The sequence below is a fragment of the Ambystoma mexicanum genome, chromosome 4p, assembly GCF_040938575.1.
Source record: "Ambystoma mexicanum isolate Mex_15411 chromosome 4p, UKY_AmexF1_1, whole genome shotgun sequence".
Lineage (NCBI taxonomy): Eukaryota > Metazoa > Chordata > Amphibia > Caudata > Ambystomatidae > Ambystoma > Ambystoma mexicanum.
This window is the reverse complement of record NC_090927.1, coordinates 498,143,065-498,165,972: the sequence shown is the minus strand read 5'-3', so window position 1 is coordinate 498,165,972 and position 22,908 is coordinate 498,143,065.

Here is a 22,908-nt window from a genome sequence, read left to right as displayed (position 1 = left end):
GTAAATCCAAAAGAAAACCTAAAATCCAACAGTCAACTATATACAGATAAACAATCCAGGGTCCATGATCCCAACTGAAGAAATGAAACCTATATAAAAATACTACCTAATAAAAAAACTATATACAAAAATGTGGTCCATTATACAAAAGGTCCAAAATAAATAAAAAAGCAAAGGAAACCTAACACTAACTACATAACTATTTACAAAGGCAGCTCACTGGTTGTTGTCATGGGCCAGGGCATCATCAAACTCCTGTTCAATGGCTTGGAGGCGGGCATGTTCCCTGGCCCCGAGGTCTCGCAGGGATAATGCAGTGTCATGCTCCAACTCCCTGCGAAGACCCTCGAGGCACTCAGCCCGCCTCAGCGCCCTCCGCATGGAGTTCTCCACCCTGACCATTGTGAGCCATTCCTCCTCTGCCCGCTGCCGCTCCGTACCTATCTGCTGGCCCAACCGCTCCCACACGGAAGCCACTCCCATTCCAGGGTTCTCCTGCCCTCCGGCCGATGCCTGCACCCCTGATGTTGATGGCCCCGAGCCATGATGCCTCCCACGTCGAGCCTGCCGCTGCCTCCGACGCAACTGCCTGTGCCAGCACGATGGCATCCAGGCTGATGGAATCCACCGACGCCGTCGTGCACGTGCCCTGCCCGATGATGCCGTCACATCCTCCATCTGCTGGGGTCCAGTTGCTGGTGTGTCCACCCCTGCTGGACCTCCGACTCCCGACTGTGGCAGGGATGGGATCCCCACCGAGGTGGCTGCATTGGTCGGGGCAGGTCCACAGGGGGCCCTGGTGGCATCTGAGCCGGAAGACGGCATGGAGTACGACTGGCACATAGCCTCCACAGAGGAGGAGAGGGTCGCCAGAGTGCCCGACACATTTACAAGACCCCCGACCATGACCGCTCACAATTGGGCCACGTTGGCACGGTGCTCTTCGTGATGACGTACGTGCTCCCCCCGGGAAGAATGCACCTCATCACGAATGACAGCCGTGCGCAACGCGACACCAATCAGGACCTTTTCCATACGGCCAGGGGTCCCCTCGTCCGCAGGTGGAGGGGAGTCAGATGACATGGACATCTCCCCTACCTGCGGACGGGCCTGGGATGGGGCATCCCTGCTGGTGCATGGTGGTGCAGTCACAGTGTCAGGGACAGTGACATGCACAGGCACCTCCACGGCGACCTGTGCTGCCTCCTGCCCCTGCCCCTGGACTGCACCACTTGCACCAGCAGGGATGCCCCCACCAGGCCCCATGTGCAGCTCAGTAGCGGCCTCCTCCTCCTCTGTGGAAACCACCAACCTGGATGGCTCCACACCGTCTTCCGCCGTTGCAAGCCCATGTGGGGGCTCACCCACCCCTTCCGCTGTAGCCGTGGGGGCATCCCCGCCGCTTAGATCCACAGTGCCGTATCCGCCCTCTTTTTCACTTTGCGCTGTGTAGAGGGAGACATAGAACACAAGCATCAGGGTACTGTACAATGGTCCCCTAGACAGGAAGCAATAGCAGATGAGTGGCACTGTCAAAGATCACTTCCATCATGTCCCTCCACAACACATGGGTCAGTGCAGGCAAAACACATGCAGTAACAGGCATGGCGCATGCTATGGACATAAGCAAACATGGCCAAGGGACTCTTGAAGCATACAATGTTGTTTTTGGACTCACAGGCATCATGGGTCATGCCTATCACATGCACACACTTCAACGTACGTTCATCCATCTGGACTCGTACACCCCAGACACAGTGGATGAAAGGATAACTAGGCTGCACAGACACGCAGGTCAGAAACACAGACATGGACACCATACATGTACATGGCATCAGCACCCATCCCTCACCACCACCCATGTCCAGGAACAGAGACTGGCACACTCTCATGTGTCCATTCCGCATAGGGCTCCCCATGTTGCATTTAAAGACATACACCAACCGTGTGCTTCACACATTACTGATCTCATATGCATGACCATGATGTCCCTGCACACACACACGTGTACATGGCCTATGTCACACATACAGGCAAGTATCAGACAACCAGCACACTGCAACATGCCCTGTCTCACACAGCAATGCTTGGCCACTTACCTCTCGACTCCAGACAGGTCTGCCTCTCAAGGATCTGGGCAAGGAGCGCTGGGCGTACGCGTTCCAGGACCCTCAGCTGGATGGTACTCATGCTGCCCCGGCCCCCCTCCACGAGGCGCCGGGCCTTCATGAGGGTCCAGGACCTCAAGTCCTCCCAGTGCTTCTTGACTTGCTTGATGTTGCGGGTTGCCACCCCCTCCGCGTTGATGGCAACCACAAAGTCGTCCCAGATCCTGTCCCGTCCTTCCTTGTCGATGCGTGGTGATCCGAAGAGGGCATCATAATGCCCCAGGACAAGCTCCACCAGGACACCAACTTCCTTCTGACTGAAGCTGGTGGCCCTCTGCCCCTCTGGCTAGGGGTCGCCAGTGGTCTCGGATGGTGTTTGCCCCGACATGGCGACCCCTCAGGCAGGCGTGGGTGGGCAACTGGGTCCTGGGGCTGGGCTGTGGAGCGATGGTATCCCAGTCGGGAGTGTTCTGTTCCAGCAGGGGTGGACACAGCAACTGGACCCCTGCAGATGGCTGATGTGCAGGCACCAAATGGCAGGGCACGGTGGCAGCAGGCAGGCAGCAGCAGATGGCTCGTGGGAGGCTGCTCGGGGTTCTGGGGGGCAGTAATTCGGCCTTTTGGGCAGGAGCATGGTCTTCCGTGTGCTTACACGTGGCCAGCTTGATACGGAGTGATTTGGCACGTGAAAATTCTGCACGTCAGCGTGTAATTCGAGGAAAGGCCCTTAGCGCGTAAGCGCGTCAGCACGCATACGCGATTCCATTGGACTAAAGGCCCTTAGCGCGTATGCGCGTCTGTGACATATCGCGCACGGGCGTTGCTTTTCATGGGGTGCGGTGCGTGTGTTTTGCAGGCGTTGTAGTTCACACGCTATTACTTCACAGCGGGTGGGTGTTGGCTACGCGTTCTTCTACACGCAAGGCAGACGGTGAGTGGTACCCTGCTCCCCCAGGCCCGATCGCGTGTAAAACCACCCGCGAGCCCCTGAAATACACGTACCCCGCTCCCCCAGGCCCGATCACGTGTAAAACCACCCGCGAGCCCCTGAAATACACGTACCCCGCTCCCCCAGGCCCGATCGCGTGTAAACCACCCGCGAGCCCCTGAAATACACGTACCCCGCTCCCCCAGGCCCGATCGCGTGTAAAACCACCCGCGAGCCCCTGAAATACACGTACCCCGCTCCCCCAGGCCCGATCGCGTGTAAAACCACCCGCGAGCCCCTGAAATACACGTACCCCGCTCCCCAGGCCCGATCGCATGTAAAACCACCCGCGATCCCCTGAAATACACGTACCCCGCTCCCCCAGCCCCGATCGCATGTAAAACCACCCGCGAGCCCCTGAAATACACGTACCCTTCTCCCCAGGCCCGATCGCGTGTGAAACTTCTCGCGCACCCCTGAAATACACGCGCACAGGCCAATCGCGTGTGAAACTTCTCGCGCACCTCTGAAATACACGCGCACAGGCCAATCGCGTGTGAAACTTCTCACCTCCGAAATACACGCGCACAGGCCAATCGCGTGTGGAACTTCTCGCGCACCCCTGAAATACACGCACCCAGGCCAATCGCATGTGGAACTTCTCGCGCACCTCTGAAATACACGCGCCCAGGCCAAACGCGTGTGGAACTTCTCGCGCACCCCTCAAATACACGCACCCAGGCCAATCACGTGTGGAACTTCTCACGCACCCCTGAAATACACGCACCCAGGTCATTCGCGTGTAAAACTTTGCGCGCACCCCTGAAATACACGCACACGCTCCCCCAGGCCCGATCGCGTGTGGAACTTCTCACGCACCTCTGAAATACACGCACACGCTCCCCCAAGCCCGATCGCATGTGGAACTTCTCGCGCACACCTGAAATACACGCACCCAGCACAATCGCGTGTAGAACTTTGGCTCACATTTTTTTCCTGCGCAGGGACGCTACCGCCTGCTTTCATGTGGCGGACATGTATGGGCCTGTACGCGTCTTTGGCCGTGCGCTGTTTTTCCCTATTGCATTCCATGAATACGTGTTGTAGGCGAGCGTGTGGGCGTTCCGCGCACTTGCCTCCTGTACTTCCCCCGTGACGCCCACATTTTCACGAGTTGTTCCCATTCTGCGTGTAACGCCCCGTGTTACGCCTACTTTTGTTATGCGATGACCTGTGCGCCGCGCACATCCCACATTTTGCGCGTGCACGGACTTCCATGAATAGATGTGCGCTGTTTTCTATGCGATAATCGCACTTGCACTGCGATTTTCGCTATTTCACTGCGAATCGCACGTTTTCGCACGCGTGCGCCGTTTTTTCAGCGCACATTCATTCCATGAATTGGCCTGTTAATGTCTGTTTAGCGTAAGGCTGAAATCACCAGACAAAATATATTGACCAGAGAAATTGAATAACTTAGTAAGGTTGGAAAAATTGGGTTTTTCGTTGCCAGTACTTAGGCTTTGAATTGAAACAATGTAATACTCCCCTTCCTGCTTTTTATTTTGGATTTTACTTATCTACCAATTACATTTGATGAAGAGTTAACCTATGTAATGATCTCCCTGTTCCCTGGTTCCCCTAGTAATGAGAAGACAGCTTGTGACAATGTCTGGGCAAACCTTCGTGAATCCTGATACACACCTTAATATTTGTCGTTCCTGTGAAATTCTGCAGACCACACTGGAAGCCAATCGTGGTGCCTGATCCCCGAGTTTTGTTAGGCTGTAGGAGCAGACGTTATAGGGCAAGCTCACAACTTGCATGGTTGGGAATTTACTGGAGCAGTGCCTGTCTATATTTGTCCTCTTTTACCTCTTTGTGCTATTTGGCCCTCTTCACCCTCTTTCCTTATTGCCATTTCTTTCCCCACTCCAAAAATTGCCCCTTGTCCATTACTGTGCTGCCTCACCCTAAACATATTTTTAAAAGCAACACAAAATACTCTTTCCTGCCTTTTGTATTCTTCAACACGCCTGGCTGTTTGTTTTTCCATTGAACAATTTAGTACCATTTTTGATGGTCTTTGGATTGTTTTGATTCTTCTGGTGCTTTAAGTTGAGCAATATAGTTGGACAGCATTGATTTGTATGCACGTGCACCTACAGCTAGCGATATATAATATGTTCCTCCTATCTAGCTTCCATACATAACACACAGTAACTGAAGGCCAGCTGCAGTGCTCTTGTACACACCGACAGGGCCCACATAATTACTTTAATGTTCGCTTTTCTTTTGTGTTAATATGTGAGTGCTGCCCTTAAGCTTATGGAAAGATCAATATTTAGGGTATAGGACTACTTTGTATCCTGTTGGAAGATGGTTCTCTGAGAATTATTGGGGTTATGACATAGGGGTAGCAGGACTAACCTGCCTCTACACCTGCTGCACAAATGCTAATTATGTCTATCAGCGTTCATTCAGTCTCACTGCAATCAGTACCTGGAGCTATGGCACAGCAGCATAACAGCTTTTTATGGTGACAGTACAGACTGGGATACAATAGTGACTGTGCAATCATGGTAAAAGGGCTGCAGTAGAGGCCTTTTTGGTTACTATGAGTCATGCTTATGGTGTTGCGTCATATGTCAAAACTAAGATATGGTTCCCACTTGGTCCCAGAGTTTACCCGACACAATTGCCCACTGTGCAGAGGGTGAGATGTTGCTGTTCTTTGCCCTGTAATAGCTTTGGACTTTCCCTTCAGGGGAAAGAAACATATCTACACACACTCTTCTGATCATCAAAGTGCTGTCAGAGATAGTGGCATTGGTGCTGTGACCCACACACATTGACATTGTGCACTTTCAAATCGGAAAACCATAGTTGAAATAGGAATGGATATCTTTGTCATGTCCTTCTATTTTTGCTTAGATGGGTGAGTATCTTTGTCTTGGTTGTCATCATACTCATTCTCAGATAAATTGTGAATGGATGTGTTTTGTGTTCAAGGAGACCTTGATCATCCATCAACCTGCAACTCTGAACTTGTTCATCCCAGCTCATCATAGAAGCAGTATTTAATTCTGCTCCCTTTTCTGTCTCAAAACAGAGGGCTGGACCTCTTCATCCTGTCTCTGCCTGCCTACCTCTTCCACTCACACTTTTAGCTGCTCTGTACATGTCAGCACTCAAAATGCTCACACTTCCCCAGTCTCAAGAGGATAAGACATTGCCGATTCATTTACAGCCTATGAATATAATCTCCTACTGTCTATCAGTGAATGAAATGTTTTTCTCTGCAGCTATTGTTTGGTATATCCACTAAAAGACAACACACTAAGCTACAGACGGTGAATATCACCTCCTCGAGACTGCCACGAAATGTAAGACTTTTTCTCTGCAACTCACATTTGGTATGGAAACTAAAAGACAAAAGTCGTATTTACAAACACTGAAAATAATACTGGTTTGTCCTAGTAAGTTACAACAGACAGTTGTGATTCTATTAATGGCATGTATGTGAGTATTATGCTCATTTCAGTTAAAAAAAAATTACATTATTTTCTTATATTGCACCTAATGCAAGATTGCAGCCTCTAAACCCAGTACCTGGGTGCTGCTCAGTGCAGTTGTCTTCACAAGACCAGAGTTTTGCCCCTGAGCTTCCTTCCTGAGAAGTCTTTCGTATTTTTTACAGCAGGTGATTTCAGAGGACTCCGATGGTTTGCAGCCAGTCTGAAAATGTCATGCCAAACCAATTGGCTTTGCCAGGCAGAGCTGGAAAATCAGGCAGAAATGGAAATATATTTCTGTGACCCCACTACACCTGGCAAAACCTAGGACATTCCCCAGACTGTTAAAACGGTTGTTAAATCTGGTGTTTGCCTGCTCTAGTAGATTCGGACATTACCCCTGAAGACTTATGGAAACATGTCAGGGCATAACTGTACTTCAATGGTACATTTCGCAGATCCTCAATGCATGTCCTTTCTTTCCAGTGTGGTGTATGCCCTAGAGGAACTGCCTCAGTTCACAATGTTTTTGAATACATTTTGCATATTTTCAATTAATTTAAATGTGTAACTGTTTGACAAAAATCTTCACAAACATGGAATAATGCAATTTCACCGAAGAAGCTGAAGTTGCTTGTGGGACTACACATGGCAGCAACAGCCATCTGCTGGCATTGATATATATTACATTGTTTGACAGTGTTCTTGTCAAATGGATGCTCCAAGTATATGTAACGTTTCTGGAACCCCTACCCGTGACTCTCCCTCAACTGCTCCCACACGTTTGGAAGCACTTTTAACTGAAAGCACTGCAGCTCGGGGATGTCTTCCCATCTCATGACAGCACTTGTTAATGCAGAATTACTCACCTTGAGTAAAGGAAACATTTGAAAAGTCCCTTTGCGCATAGAAGCTCTGCGAAAACCCACATTGTTCTTCATTCTGATCAACAACACGCACACTAATTGCCTCCATTTACTCTCTTCTGCTATTGGGAACAGATCAATGATTTTCCCCTGTGCGAAGTCATCAATCACAAGCAAAATTCCAAGCCATTCCCCAGAGGTTTTTGCGAGTGTGACACGCTCTTCAAACTGGACGTCATGATCGATCACATCTGGGAAAGAAACAACCGGCCATTATTCTATGACAGAAAACGCTTTGGAGGTGAATGACTGATCCTTTTCAACAGGAAATATTTTCAGCAAATGTATAGCATGAAAATCATACATCTAGAGATTTTACTCATTTTCTCGTTTACTCTGTTTCCTGCAGATCCCTATATTTTTGCCCTTTTCTTCATCACACTCTCACAATTGACAAACCCTTTAGATACCGAAACAAATGGTTGCTCACCCATATGCTCCATGATAGACGGTGCATAATATTTGAGCATATTTTGCACTCATTTCACCGTAAATAACTTGTTAATAAAAGCAGGTTTCACTCTAATCTTGGCCTAAGAGTTTAACCATTGGAGTGGACAGTGTTGCGATTCATGGGATCATGACACCTCTCCCCAGAGGGGAGCCCTTCTCTGTGAGGCTAGGGAGGTGAGCTTGCTACACAACAGTCCCCCGAGGCGTGGTGGAAAGTGGGGCCTCACAGGGCGAGACTCCCCTCTTGAGGACAAGGACTCCTGTTCTGTCCAGGAACTCCATAGACCCCCTAATGAGGCATTGACAAGAACATCTGAAGAACTCTCAAGTCGTTCCCAACCAGTCTCTATCAGTTACTGTAATACCTCCAGGAATCCCTCTCCTTGGGTCAAATGTATTGGGAAGAATTAGAATGGAAGAATCATGCAAAGTGTGCAGTGGTTGGCAGCCAACCAAACTGGGATGAAGAAGATAGATCAAATAGCTGTGAATCCTCTAGTGAAAGAATCAAAGGACTGTGCATCTATGCTGGGGAGGAACCAGCGTGGTCTAATACAAACAGAAGAAGGATCAGTGAACAGTGCCGCTGGAGCCTGGGAATGCTATGAGACGCCGACATGTCCCGAGTGGAGAGGACACTGGAGAGCCGAAGAAGCAGACCCCGGGAAGGCAGAGAGCTAAGCTGTTGACCTGAAAGAACCTGGAGGAGGTGGCAGGATCCAGACAGGGTGGACCATGTGGCCTTCGAATGGTGCTGAAACCATTCCAGGAAGCGCTCAGCGGAGCCGCATGAGGAAGAAGGAAGAAGCGAACGACCTAAGTGGTTGTAAAGGACTCTGGAACCTGACCGCATGCGAAGATTCGCTGATGCCTTCTCGATTCAAAAGAGGTAATGGGAATGACTAATCATACTCATCTCAATACAAGTGAATATTATCAAGAGAGGAACGATTACCAAGGGTGCAATCATACCCGACCCAATACAAGTGAATATTTTCAAGAGAGGAGAGATTACCAAGGGACCATTCACCCTCACCCCTGTACAAGTGAATATTATCAAGAGAGTGAAGATCACCAAGGGACCAATCATACTCGTCCCAGTACAAGTGAATGTTATAAATAGAGTGATGATCACCAAGGTACCAACCATCCTTGTCCCAGTAGTACAAGTGAATATTATCAAAAGAGTGAAAATAAATCACCAAGGGACCAATCATACTCATCCCAGTACAAGTGAATGTTATACTGTGAGTAATACCACAGGAACAATCATCCTTCTCCCAGTAATACAAGTGAATATTATCAATAGAGTAAAGACTACCAAGGGACCAATTATACCTGTCCCAGTATATGTGAACATCGAAAAGAGAGTAAAGATTACCAAGGGACCAATCATACTCGTCCCAGTACAAGTGCATGTTATAAATAGAGTGAGGATCATCAAGGTACAAACCGGCCTCGTCCCAGTAGTACAAGTGAATATTATCAAGAGAGTGAAGACTACCAAGGAACCAATCATACTCATCCCTGTGCAAGTGAATGTTATACTGTGAATAATACCACAGGAACAATCATCCTCATCCCAGTAGTACAAGTGAATATTATCAAGAGAGTAAAGACTACCAAGGGACCAATCATACTTGTCCCAGTAAATGTAAACATTGGAAAGAGAGTAAAGATTACCAAGGGACCAATCATAGTAATCCCAGTACAGTGAATGTTATACTGTGAGTAATACCACAGGGAACAATCCTCCTCATCCCAGTAGTGCAAGTGAATATTATCAAGAGAGTAAAGACTACCAAGGGACCAATCATACTCATCCCAGTACAAGTGAATGTTATACTGTGAGTAATTCCACAGGAACAATCATCCTCATCCCAGTAGTACAAGTGAATATTATCAAGAGAGTAAAGACTACCAAGGGACCAATCATACTTGTCCCAGTATATGTAAACATTGGAAAGAGAGTAAAGATTACCAAGGGACCAATCATAGTAATCCCAGTACAGTGAATGTTATACTGTGAGTAATACCACAGGGAACAATCATCCTCATCCCAGTAGTGCAAGTGAATATTATCAAGAGAGTAAAGACTACCAAGGGACCAATCATACTCATCCCAGTACAAGTGAATGTTATACTGTGAGTAATTCCACAGGAACAATCATCCTCGTCCCAGTAGTACAAGTGAATATTATCAAGAGAGTAAAGACTACCAAGGGACCAATCATACTTGTCCCAGTATATGTAAACATTGGAAAGAGAGCAAAGACTACCAATGAACCAATCATACTCATCCCAGTACAAGTGAATGTTATACTGTGAGTAATACCACAGGAACAATCATCCTCATCCCAGTAGTACAAGTGAATGTTATCAAGAGAGTAAAGACTACCAAGGGACCAATCATACTTGTCCCAGTATATGTACACATTGGAAAGAGAGTAAAGATTACCAAGGGACCAATCATACAAATCCCAGTACAGTGAATGTTATACTGTGAGTAATACCACAGGGAACAATCATCCTCGTCCCAGTAGTGCACGTGAATATTATCAAGAGAGTAAAGACTACCAAGGGACCAATCATACTTGTCCCAGTATATGTAAACATTGGAAAGAGAGTAAAGATTACCAAGGGACCAATCATACAAATCCCAGCACAGTGAATGTTATACTGTGAGTAATACCACAGGTAACAATCATCCTCGTCCCAGTAGTACAAGTGAATATTATCAAGAGAGTAAAGACTACCAAGGGACCAATCATACTAGTCCCAGTATATGTGAACATTGGAAAGAGAGTAAAGATTACCAAGGGACCAATCATACAAATCCCAGTACAAGTGAATGTTATACAGTGAGTAATACCACAGGAACAATCATCCTTCTCCCAGTAATACAAGTGAATATTATCAATAGAGTAAAGACTACCAAGGGACCAATTATACCCGTCCCAGAGTATGTGAACATCGAAAAGAGAGTAAAGATTACCAAGGGACCAATCATACTCGTCCCAGTACAAGTGCATGTTATAAATAGAGTGAGGATCATCAAGGTACAAACCGGCCTCGTCCCAGTAGTACAAGTGAATATTATCAAGAGAGTGAAGACTACCAAGGAACCAATCATACTCATCCCAGTGCAAGTGGATGTTATACTGTGAATAATACCACAGGAACAATCATCCTCATCCCAGTAGTACAAGTGAATATTATCAAGAGAGTAAAGACTACCAAGGGACCAATCATACTTGTCCCAGTATATGTAAACATTGGAAAGAGAGTAAAGATCACCAAGGGACCAATCATACAAATCCCAGTACAGTGAATGTTATACTGTGAGTAATACCAGAGGGAACAATCATCCTCATCCCAGTAGTGCAAGTGAATATTATCAAGAGAGTAAAGACTACCAAGGGACCAATCATACTCATCCCAGTACAAGTGAATGGTATACTGTGAGTAATTCCACAGGTACAATCATCCTCGTCCCAGTAGTACAAGTGAATATTATCAAGAGAGTAAATACTACCAAGGGACCAATCATACTTGTCCCAGTATATGTAAACATTGGAAAGAGAGTAAAGACTACCAAGGAACCAATCATACTCATCCCAGTACAAGTGAATGTTCCCTTTGTGACATTCTGAAATTCGTTTTTAGTGGCACACTGCTATTGTAAAATGGGTTCCCTTTAATGTGCAAATGGCAGTGTGAGACACGCTTGCCACGCCCAGTAGGTACTCTATGATCACTTTCCCGGCCTGCAACGCACCATAAATAGGTTGGGTATTTTGTGGATATTTGTGGCTTTGCGGTATTTTCTTACTGCCAAAATAACTTTAGCAATAATCACTCTCTGTATTCATATTGGGTCACACATAACAATAATACATTGCATTATTTCAGAATTCAGACCTATTTAGATAATGTGTGCGATAATTTGCGTGGTTGGTTGGTATAGTGGTTGGTTTATTTGTGGCCCCAATATCCAATATCCCTTGTTTTTTATCTAGATTGTTCTTGATGACTAGAGAGACCTCAGGCCTACATTTTAGGGATACCACATTTTCAGTGTTAGTGTTGTGTGCCACCATGGGCTATTGTGGTATTTTTGTGGTAATTTCCACTACTTTATATACGGTATGGAACTATGTCCAGAGAGTCTCTCTTCCCGTTGACTCATGTACCTCCAACAGGCTATGCTACAAACAGTCACTCACAACTGTCCATACTGAATATAATCATGCACACATCTGTTTTAAAATGACAATTGCACTGTTTAAAAATCTACCCACGTTTAAACCTTTTCCCATGCAAAATGAAAGAGAGAAATAATACACACCAGCTATCTGTTTTCAGATATTTTTGTATTATAGAAATTTCCTTTAAACACAGTTTAACCTTTTTTTTACAGAAATAAATGAAATGGTACAAATTATTTGTGATAAAATGAACAGAGAGCTGCGAGAATATATTCAATTGGTAACATTAAATATGCTGATAAGGGACTGGGACTCCCTCGAATACACTGACTGAACAGTTTCGCACACTTTCGCACAGCTCCCACACGCTTCTGTAATTACCTTATCTGTTCAGCATGAGGTTTCTCCGGCTATTCTCTTTCTGAATTTGGCTCCCTTGAAGATTAACCCCAGTGAAAACAAGCGTCTGCCGTTCTCAAACCGGGGTAATTGCCTGGAATTCTTAGCTTTTGCAGCAGGACTGCTTCAGCCAGGAAACAGGTCCTTCTCCCAGCTCTGCAAGATCTCGATTCCTCTCCCCCTCTCTTCAAGCTTCCCCAGAAAATCTCTAATCACAGCCTCTAGCATGATACTTGCTATGATGCTGCTCCAATCAGAATCAATCATGTCATCTCCTCCCTCACTACACAATGGCTCATTTCTACAGTAAAAATTGTAACAAACTGATTTCCTGTTCCTTTGAGCTCTTTGCTTCTTGTAGTTATGTGGACAGAGCAGCAAAGAAAAAAAATGAATGTGCGTTTAAAAGTTCACTTTCAGAGTAGACCTAATTCTGCAGTTGAGACACATTTTTATTAGTGGGTTATGTTAAATGAAGTTTTATTAGTCAAGTTAGCTATTAATAAGGTTAGTTATTAATTTTCAAATGTGTCTCTTGCAACATAGGCATTTCAGGTGAATAATAGTGTGCATTTTTGAATGTGCACATGTGTGCTTTTAACTGTAAAAATAGATTTGCATCTTATATGTAAAAATCGTTTTTGACTGAATAGCCTGTCTTTACTTATATGTCCATGTTACTCTGGCAACACATATAGCAATGCACCACACCCATGTGGTGGTGCTGCATCAAAAAACAAAAATTGCTACCTGTGCACTAGTGCTGTACTCTGTGCTGTAACACGCCAAATATCCTTACAGTTCCCGAAAGCAGTGTTCAGAACAAATGTGTTTTTATTTTGTTTTTTCAGTTTTATAATGTTGCCAGAGTCGGTGTAATACATGTTCCATTCTGTTTTTTTAATGTTGCAGTAAATAAATGTGTTTCATGTTTAATACATGTTCAATTCTGCAACAACAGTGTGATACATGTATCATTTGATTTGATAATGTTGCAGTAGATAAATGTTTTTCACGTTTAATCCATGTAACAGAATGCAAACCTCGCCACCTCCCAGTTGTGTTGCTTTTGTTTTAATTGCATTTACAAAAAACATACAGCCTTGCACACTGGTCTGCTGGAGCTTAAGGCTGAGTATTTAACCACAAGGTCACAATCAATGGCTTGTTGCTTCACGGGCATACATTTCACACTTAGCCTATAATTTAATCTGATCAAAGGCTTGGTATGACACTTGTTAGAACCAAACAATAACATCATTATAGAATAATGGTTAAGTGCTGCATCTCAAACTCCAGCAGGTCAGGCTTCTCCAATGGCAGTGTTCAGCATAGTTGTGATTTATTCTTATTTCATTTTTTCTGTTTTATAATATTTCCTATAGACCATGTAGTCCTCTTTTTTGAATATATGTGCAGTGTAAGGGGAAATGTGTGATATGAGGGTGTGCATAACATCTGAGATGGTGTGCATGCAATGTGTGTGTGTTTGATGTGAGCATGTGTGTGTGTGTACATGGTGCGAAGGTGTGTGTGAGGGACTGTGTGTGCAGTGTGCATTTGCTCCGTAATGGTGAATGTAAGTGTGTGCGCATGCGTGTGTTCCCGTGTGTGTATGTGAGCATTGTGACATGTTGAGTGTGAGTTTTCAGTGTCAATGTGTGTTTGTGTGTGTATGTCTGCATGTAATTGGGAAGATGCCCATCTAGTTCTTGGTTTTCTTTGCATTTTGTGACTTATAGTTTTGTGTTGACTATCAAGTGTCCTGTATTATAAGTCCCAAAATGCAAAGTAAAAAGGAAATCTGAATGATCATCTTCCAAATAACAAGGCACGTGTGGCATATAACAATATATGCACACATGTAACTTGGCTATATTCATGATTTCTCAGGCACCTCTTTTTTTGGGTTGAATGGCAGTAGGGGATCTGTAAGTTGTTGAAGGAGTATGTACGTAGTGTAGAATCAGAGCGGGGAAAATAGGTAAAATATGTTTTTTCAGCTGGGGAAAGTGAGAATAAGGGGCTAGAGAGGAGTGGTGTCTGCTTGTCCACGCCATATTCAAAGCCTAAAAGTAGCACAATATATTAAAGGAATAATGACACTAAGTGGCAAGCCCCTCCCTTAAGCTGCAAAGAAAGTATTGTTTGCGCAGGCTCACGTGCAATGGAAGACGCACAACTATTATTAACCCATTGCTAGTGCAGCTCAAAAGATCTTCTTAAAATCATGAAGTGATTGGGTGAACATTTCGATGAAGGAGGCCACATGGGTCAAAGGCATGCCTGTTAAGACAACATGGTCCAGAATACAGAGTGTTTAACAACATAAAAAAAGAAAGTCTTGAACCCTGGTTTGCCAGAATTCAAGGACCAGCATTCAACCACTGTGCCACAATTGCTTAGCGTTGCATGGTACATACATTTCATACTTAGCCTACAATTTAGTACATCCAATTGTAAAAAGCTAAGTATGAAACTTGTGAGAAACCAAACAATAAAAGCATTGTAGCACAATGGTCAAGTGCCACGTTTCGACCTACTGCAGGTCATGGTTCTCGAAAGCAGTGTTCAGAACAAATGTGTTTTTATTTCGTTTTTTCAGTTTTATAATGTTGCCAGAGTCGGTGTAATACATGTTCCATTCTGTTTTTTAATGTTGCAGTAAATAAATGTGTTTCATGTTTAATACATGTTCAATTCTGCAACGACATTGTAATACATGTACCATTTGATTTGATAATGTTGCAGTAGATACATTTTTTTCACGTTTAATCCATGTAACAGAATACAAACTGCCTGCAGGTTCATGCCAATTGTGAACTCTCACGCCAAAACATCCTTGCGCCGAGAGGTACAAAATGCAAAGTGCCTACAGGTTCCTGCAGTGCCAATTACAACCTCTCGTGCCAAAACATCCTTGCGCCTAGAGGTGCCTGCGTCTAACTAGGTGCACCCAAACAGGAACTCTGGCGAAACGGTTGCACCATAAATGTGTGCGCCTTACTGGCTGTGCCAATATGTCCTGTCCCATGCTACAAGCCCTTTGTTTTCTGGATGGTCTATTGGTGACTGTTGCGATACATCACACAACCCCAACTAACCACATTTAAGCAGCACGGAAAAAGGAAAATATGACCGGCTGCAAGAATTACTTATGTTTAGGTACTTTCTGCACCCATAGCGAAAATCAAAAGCTGGCACCCATGAATGTATGCACAGTACTGCTTAGCTTCCAAGTGAGTAAGTGCCGGCCCCCTCAGGCCATGTTCCTATAAGTGGTCTTGTAACTTTGCCTCATTTATTAGGCACCGATGGTTAAAGGGGCTGCCCCTTTTCACACTTTGATGCTAAGCCAGGTTGGTACTGGTTACTGCATGGATGAGAAACCAGTGATTTGTCACCTTCAATGTCACGGTAGCTGTAAAAAGATCTATTTCTTTTTATTATGTGTAAAATATTGCAGGCTTTCAGAGCTCCCAATGTTTTTAGTTAATGCCATGTGAGATTAAATTATTTTCTGAGAAACACACACTTTGGTTAAGCAGCATGCTACAAGCCCCTTGTTTTATGCCAGTCTCTTAGTGACTGTTGTCATACATCGCACAACCTAAACGAACCACATTTAAGCAGCACGTAAAAGGGACAGCTGCAAAAATAACATATGCCCAGGTACGTTTGCCCCCATAGCGAAAATCACAAGCGGACACCCATGAATATATGCACAGTAAGTGAACATATATCTTAAAGTGAAATATACAAATGTAGTTCAATAGACCTACTCCTTAGATGAAAGTGTGCAAGACAAAATTGCACTGGACTTTAAAAAAAATGTAATGAACACCAGAAATATCACCTTAGCGAGGAAATGTTCCAATAAATATCCTGGCAAAATATAAAAGGTGCTCACCTTTTAAACCCAGCAATCCGTTATGAAATATTCCCTGGAAAACTAAATCCCAATACGAAAAAAGTGTTTGTGGTATTATGAGTATGCATCTGCACGGCAAACATGACAACTTGTGTAAACTCCTGGTAGCCAAATAATTGAGCAAGCTTGCCAACCTTAAAAAAAGACAAGGGGTTGCATCTGGAATCTGAATAAAATGTATGATGTCCACCCGCATGTACCCATTACTGGTGCCACGAAATTCTGCCACAATCAGTGGAAAATAACTGCACCGGTGTCCAGGATTGCAAACTCTCTTGCCACAATGTGGGCAAATACTCATGACTTACTTTCCCTCTCATCATTTCCCCTCCTCACCCCCATTTCTAGCTTTCAAAAAGACTCTGCTCTATAAAGCTAACTTGAAAAGTACACATACGATAGTGTCACTCAAATATATAAATCCTTATAGAACTATGTTAGTCAAAAAGTGTAAAAATGTGTCCTTATTCCCCATCTTGACTGTGAGACTACAACTACCGGAATGCAATTCAGCTAAAGGTAAAAAAATGGTCTCTGAGTGCAAAATGTTCAAGGTATGACAGCATCACAGTGTTAAAAAAAAACACAGATGCCGTGTGTTATGAGATATCGGAACTGTGGATTGTCTCCCATCCATGCAGTAACTGGAACCGACCTTGCTTAGTTTCAAAACAAGGGCGGATCCACTCCCCTTAGGCCATGTTTCTCTAAGTGGTCTTGTACAGTCGGCTTATTTATTAGGCAACATGGCCATAGGGGGCTAACCCATTCTTCACTTTGAAGCTAAGAAGGGTTTGTCTCAGTTACTGGTGGGATGAATATCTATGTATTATTGACTGGAAGACTACAACTATCAGAATGCAATTTAGCAAAAGGAAAAAAATTGTATCTCAGTGCAAACCTTTAAAGGACTGACAGTACCATGGTTTTAAAAAATAAAATAATTTAGATGCCCAGTTGGTCGCCCATCCATGCAGTAACCAATACTGACGTTGCTTAGCTTCAAAGTAGGACTGACCCTGATTAGCTTCAAAGCAAAGAAAGGGCTAGATTGTTTTTCTAAGTGGTCTTGTAATGTTTTTTTTTTTATTGGGCAACATGGCCACAAGAGCAGACCTTCACCTCGCTTTGAAGCTAAGCAGGGTCTGTCCTGGTTACTGCATGGATGGAACACCTGGATGGGAATTGTGTTTCTTCACCCCCGATATCACCATAGCTGTAAAAATATCCATCAGAGAAAAAAGAAAAACTGCAGGTATTGAAATACACATACCCTCGTCTATCCGCAGTCCTTTATAGCTGGAAATTTCGGCAAAACAGCAGAAAGAAAATGCTTTCCTACCCCCATATCCTCACCAAGTGCCCCCCTCATCTGTGCCAGCACCCCCCACTCCTCAAATGGCCTCCTAACCTCCTCTGCCATCTCCCTTTCCCACATAACACATGCTATTTTTGTGTTGCAGTTTGCAATTCAAGGCTACTCAGTCCCTATATCCCCTCCAACTCCCAAATTTCACTTGGTGTCACCCCCCCATCGCTAGCCTAATGCCATTTGCATGTTTTTTGACCTGCAAATAGCTTTTTTCCTGCGTTTAATTTTCCCATATCCTCAGCTATAGCCACTTATCTCTCGCATTGAGACAAAAACAAGATGACAGTAGTTTCATTTCTAAAAGACAACTGTTTGGGGTAAATCCCCAAGACATCTGTATCTATTTTTGGGAAGGCGGAAACCACAGGTCCATTGATTATTGTCCTTGTTGTATGCTAGAGAAAAGTATTTGGGACAGAAAATTGTTTCTGTCCTTTTATATTTGTTTCTAGTATACAATTGTCCATTATTCCCATTAGCATAACACAAAATGCTATTGGAAATGTTGGAGAATCTTATTAAGTCTAACTACTTTACTGAGAAATGTAAAGTAGTTGGAGTCCACAAGATTATTTTTTTTAGTTCTATTTTTAACTGTGAAAGGTGGTTCCTAAAGAAACCTTTTTTTTTGGCACCAATCAGAAATATGGAAGAGCAGGTGGACAGGGGAATATTTTGCGTGTTTGTTACAGATGGGCAGCAGTGTTTCTCATGCTACTTGACTTCAGCTTCAAAGCACTTCGAAATTGCTCCCCACTGCAGACTGGTGTGGCAGTATATACAAAGTACTGTTGTATTCGAAAGATATGGATCAAATGCCTCTTTTATCACTTGTAAGGTAGCTGGTGGGATTGTGGGTAGAAGAGAAGTTGGCTGGGTGGTTAGAGCATTGGTTGAGGAAGATGAGGTACAGAAAGACAGATACCGGAAGACTTGCTAAGAAAGAACAACTTTTCTGATAGCACTGCAGTCGTTGGATTTGGTGTGGCGGCGCATGGAGGCAGTCCCGTAGGAGTCCCGTGCATTTCACGTTGGTAGCTTTAGCCTTTGGTACATTTGCAACAGTGGTAAAGAACTGCCACACCCATGATTCTCTCTGGGTGATAGAGGGTAGGAATTTCCTCTACCTCATCTTCGTTGTCCTCTTCATTGTCTTTTGAAGTATTGAGCTTCTTTCGTTGTGTACTTCGTCCAGCTGGTGGTGGTGGTGACTCTTGGGGAGGAGGGATGGCAATAGATGATGCCATTTTCAAGATAAATAGCTGTTTTCCTAATATTCTTCCAACTACGTGCTGTCCTAGATTGTTAATGGATAATGAGTAAGAATAGGTGTAGGAGCTGAGCAATGGTACATTTTGAGCTTCAAAGTTCACAGATCAGCTGAAGATGCAGTTCCAAACTGTTCGCGAAGCACAGACCTGTTTGCATACTGTGGGCACGTTCCCGAACATGTCATCATTCCGGGCGCAATCACATGGTCACATGGCACTGTCTGAAAAGTCTGAGATAACATCAGGCATGGAAAAGGTTGCAAAAAGTGTATAGATCAATGGCATTTATGATGTCATCTTTCATGTCCTGGGTGTTAGTCTTAGCAGTGCACGGTGGTGGTGCGAGTTATGCTTGCTTAGGCTTAGCTTACTATAACTGGCGAATTTCAGGGGGGGTTTTCGGTTTTACTTGTGACCATAACATCACTTTATCAAAGCTTTTTCATTGAATTTCATAGCTTTTCATTAGGGAAACTTAACCATAATGTCCCTTTAACAAGGTTTTCTCAGTGAATATATATATATATATATATATATATATATATATATATATATATATATATATATATATATATATATATATATATATATATATATATATATATATTTTTTTATATATATTTATTTATAAAAACCTTGATTGGACATTCTCTTTACTTTCGACTTTTTTCACGGCTTGAACGATAGCATACATGGAAGAATTCCATTTTGCTCAACTGCGCTGCTACCAGCTGTTTGCTAAGTAGGAGAAACTATTTTCCTATGCATGATGGGTGGAATTGCTTTGGAGTGTAGTCTAGACAGTAAAATCATGCCTCCTGCTTTGCATGCTTCTTTGCCTTTTATCTGATTTTCCTAATTTATAACAACTCTTCACTCTCCTTCTATTGTGGTGTCTTAGTGGCCCAGGGATCTGGTTCACATCGTATTTGTGGTGCCAGCTACAACAGAAAAGGTATAAAACCACCTCCTATCACGGCGAATGTAGGGAATGCTTCATAAATGCAGTCTCGTTTAATCAGCAAACAACTGATGGGGTGCGAGAGATACAACAGAGAACACTTGTCCACAAAACATGTGCTTCATTCCGGCGCATATTTACCGCATTATCAGAGTTTGGCTGACCCCAATGTATCCCCACTATGTCTACTCCAAGATCCACAAACAGAGAGAACGACCACAGATGACCTCTGATTTTGAGAGATTTCGCATTCAGCAGCTTCAGTCTGGAAGGTTTCATTGCTACTGCCAAAATAGTTCTTGGCACTGACGGACTCCTGATTCAGCTCATTTTGATGGTTCATTGAAGTTGAGAAAAACCACCGTTCTGTCTTCAAAGCGGCAAGGATTCTTCACAGCCCTGCCACCACAGTGTTTCCAAGTAAAAAATGTTCTCTTGTTTTTGATAGCCATTTTTATTTGTAATGTTTTCTTTGTTCCTATCACTCCTCTGGTGGATGTCAGAGGGTCCTTCTTCAAATCAATTTTGATTCTCTTCTGGATGGTGTTTGTAATCTTAATGCCCCTTCGCCAGCTGTCTGATGACAGCCCTGCACTGTGTCGTAATATGTGTAGGCTACACATATTACTTCTCCCTGCACAGGAGGTTCCATTACAGGTTCCATTACAGGTCTAAAGCTCCTCCTACTGGATAGCAAGATTCACCTCCAGCTGTCAGTGAATGTGTTCTTCCTTGAGATTCTTTCCATGCTTTGTATGCCTGCAATATAATTTTTATAATTTATAACCACTTCACTCTCCTTCTGTTGTGCTGTTTTAGCAGGGCCAGGAATGTGGTTCACATGATATTTGTGGCACCAGCTACAACACACAAGATACCAAAACCTTGGAGATGCCCTCATTTGGGGGCAAGGGCTATATTTCCAAGAATCCCAGATGTCTCCCATGTTTTCGGGGGCTCAGTTTAAACCACTCACCTCCCGTCGTCTAGCACTGGTAATTGAAATCATCAGCACGAGCTCTAGCTTGGGTGACGAGTAGCGTTCTCTCATGAGGCACTCTCTGACACTCCCATGGGCCCACTGACAGGCACCAGCTGCGCTTCCTTCCGGTTCCCATCACAGATCCTTATCCATCTCACAGACGAGGTCTGCTCACGTGCTCTAGCCGGGCCTGCTGCTACAGGTGGGTTCGCTGGACTGCAGCAATCACCCATGGGATGACTCTTCATGGGTCCAGGGGCCAGAGATCACTGGTGAAACACGTAGAAATGCTGAGAACAAGTATAGCAACCGCTATAACATTGTGCAACGTTGCAGTTTATTACAGAGTATCCAAACAGCAGAATTTTAAGACTCTTGGAAAACCAAAGATAGATTATATCAAAGCATATGGCAAATAGCAGAAGTGGATGTGAGGGAAACATGAGAATGCAGATTTTATCAGTGTATTAATTTAGGGCTTTGTAATATGCATGGGGAAATGTATACTAAGATAGGTTCTTACAGTGTGCACAGGTGAATGCATACCTATTTTTTAGTACATGAGCTAATTTACTAGGAATTGATTGTATTAATACTCTGTTTCCAAGAAATCCCTCTATCCATCAGCCATTCCTGTCAGTAACCCTCTCTATGGTGTCCCTAACAATACCTGACTATCCACAACCTCTCCCTGACTGTCTTCCTCAGGTTGGCTGTTGCATGGTTACCTGTGAATCTAGTATCAAGAAGCTTTGGCAACCAAGATGGGAGGAAGATGTATGTTCAGCTCCCAAGACTGTGATAGTAAAACCCATCAAGAGTTCCTGGCACTTGTGCTTCCCTTGGTTTGAACGTGTTTCTTTCTGTTTGCAGGATTCAGCTTTATGAATACTCTGCATTGCTCCTTTCTTGATTAATCACTTCGCTCATTTATCATCACTGCATTCATGAATAGAGGAGAACTTGGCTGGCAGAATCGAATGGTTAAGACTTTACCCCTGTCATTCCTGAGCTTTACAGCTAAAGAGAGCTGTTGTCTCATCCGATGTGTTTATAGTGACTGGATTCTCAAGATTAGGATGCCTTTAAACCGTCATTAGGAAAGCAGAAAATCTCATACATTTGAAATTGTGTAACCTGTTGCCACATGCTGTTGTGTAGGTTACTTCGACTAGTTGCACATGTGATCTGGGAGCAGCACGGAGAGGGTATTATCTTGAATTGTAGTGTAAAGGTGAATTGATCCTGGGTCAAAACAAACATGCAAGCAACATGAGTTGTACTGCCCTAACTGGGGGAGTAGGGCACCAGTGAAAACACGGCACAAATCATTAATACCTGGGAAATATTTAAGGGGAAGATATGTATGGCGATAGCAGAGTTAAATTCGAATTGTTCAGTCTGAATCTTTGGTAGCGTTATGTTTTGTAGCATTTAATTCCTCAAGTCCCTTCTTATTTCCTTCTGATGGCTCGGGTAGTATCATCTTCCAAAGTCTTTAAAGGACTTGGGGTGGGAGGAGAGTAACTTTGCAGTTCTTCTTTACATCAGTGCTTTGTGAGGCATTTCTCTAGTCGATTGCTGAATGATAGCCAGTGATTGGAGGGGGTCATCCTCTGAAATTCACCAGAGTTAGTTTGCCAATTATAGACAGTCCATTCTGTCAGAGACTCAATGGCCCTCATTACAACACCGGCGCTAAACCATGGCGCTATTAGCATCATGGTTGGTGCCGGTGTTGTAACGGATCCGCCATGGTTCAATGGGGAATTACCACCCCATTCCAAGGTTGGCGGGGCGGTAATTCCCCATTGAACCATGGCCCTTCCCCATTCCCATTTTCGCCCCATAGGG